Here is a 2,111-nt window from a genome sequence, read left to right on the forward strand (position 1 = left end):
GCTAAAAAAATATTATTTACTAGGGAAGAGAGGAGGTCCTAATTTAAGTTATGTCAACTTAAATTAAAGTCAAATTAAGTCAAATCAAATCAAACTGAATTTAAAAATATAAAATATAATATTTTACTACATAATTATTTACTATATAAATATAAATTTTTACTGATAAAATATAAGTGCAAAAATCTATTTCTTGAAAGTTCAAAAAATTTTCGAGGACCATAGCTCACTTCTCAGCTAAAAAAATATTATTTACTAGGGAAAGAGAGGAGGTCCTAATTTAAGTTATGTCAACTTAAATTAAAGTCAAATTAAGTCAAATCAAATCAAACTGAATTTAAAAATATAAAATATAATATTTTACTACATAAATATTTACTATATAAATATAAATTTTTACTGATAAAATATAAGTGCAAAAATCTATTTCTTGAAAGTTCAAAAAATTTTCGAGGACCATAGCTCACTTCTCAGCTAAAAAAATATTATTTACTAGGGAAAGAGAGGAGGTCCTAATTTAAGTTATGTCAACTTAAATTAAAGTCAAATTAAGTCAAATCAAATCAAACTGAATTTAAAAATATAAAATATAATATTTTACTACATAAATATTTACTATATAAATATAAATTTTTACTGATAAAATATAAGTGCAAAAATCTATTTCTTGAAAATTCAAAAAATTGTCGAGGACCATAGCTCACTTCTCAGCTAAAAAAATATTATTTACTAGGGAAAGAGAGGAGGTCCTAATTTAAGTTATGTCAACTTAAATTAAAGTCAAATTAAGTCAAATCAAATCAAACTGAATTTAAAAATATAAAATATAATATTTTACTACATAATTATTTACTATATAAATATAAATTTTTACTGATAAAATATAAGTGCAAAAATCTATTTCTTGAAAGTTCAAAAAATTTTCGAGGCCCACAGGTCACCTCTCAGCTGAAATTTATAATTTACTAGGGAAAGGGAATAGGAGTAGAACTATTATGTCTTAGTTTAATTTATGTCAACTTAAATTAAAGTCAAATCAAATTAAACTGAAATTAAGCTAAAGTCAAAAAATTAAATATAATATTTTACTTCATAAATATTTACTATATAAATATAAATTTTTACTGATAAAATATAAGTGCCAAAATCTATTTCTTGAAAGTTCAAAAAATTGTCGAGGACCATAACTCACTTCTCAGCTAAATAATATAATTTACTAGGGAAAAGGGAGGAGGTCGTAATTTAAGTTATGTCAACTTAAATTAAAGTCAAATTAAGTCAAATCAAATTAAACTGAAATTATGTTAAAGTAAAAAAGTAAAAATTAGTAATTTTTTTTAAGTAAAAAATGATTTACTAGGGAAAGGGAAAAGGAGTAGAACTATTATGTCCTAGTTTAATTTATGTCAACTTAAATTAAAGTCAAATAACGTCAAATCAAATTAAACTAAAATTAAGTTAAAGTCAAAAAATTAAATATAATATTTTACTACATAATTATTTACTATATAAATATAAATTTTTACTGATAAAATATAAGTGCAAAAATCTATTTCTTGAAAGTTCAAAAAATTTTCGAGGACCATAGCTCACTTCTCAGCTAAAAAAATATTATTTACTAGGGAAAGAGAGGAGGTCCTAATTTAAGTTATGTCAACTTAAATTAAAGTCAAATTAAGTCAAATCAAATCAAACTGAATTTAAAAATATAAAATATAATATTTTACTACATAATTATTTACTATATAAATATAAATTTTTACTGATAAAATATAAGTGCAAAAATCTATTTCTTGAAAGTTCAAAAAATTTTCGAGGACCATAGCTCACTTCTCAGCTAAAAAAATATTATTTACTAGGGAAAGAGAGGAGGTCCTAATTTAAGTTATGTCAACTTAAATTAAAGTCAAATTAAGTCAAATCAAATCAAACTGAATTTAAAAATATAAAATATAATATTTTACTACATAATTATTTACTATATAAATATAAATTTTTACTGATAAAATATAAGTGCAAAAATCTATTTCTTGAAAGTTCAAAAAATTTTCGAGGACCATAGCTCACTTCTCAGCTAAAAAAATATTATTTACTAGGGAAAGAGAGGAGGT

Source organism: Artemia sp. Qi Xiang Cuo, chromosome 10, assembly GCF_049724085.1.
Source record: "Artemia sp. Qi Xiang Cuo chromosome 10, ASM4972408v1, whole genome shotgun sequence".
Classification (NCBI taxonomy): Eukaryota; Metazoa; Arthropoda; class Branchiopoda; order Anostraca; family Artemiidae; genus Artemia; species Artemia sp. Qi Xiang Cuo.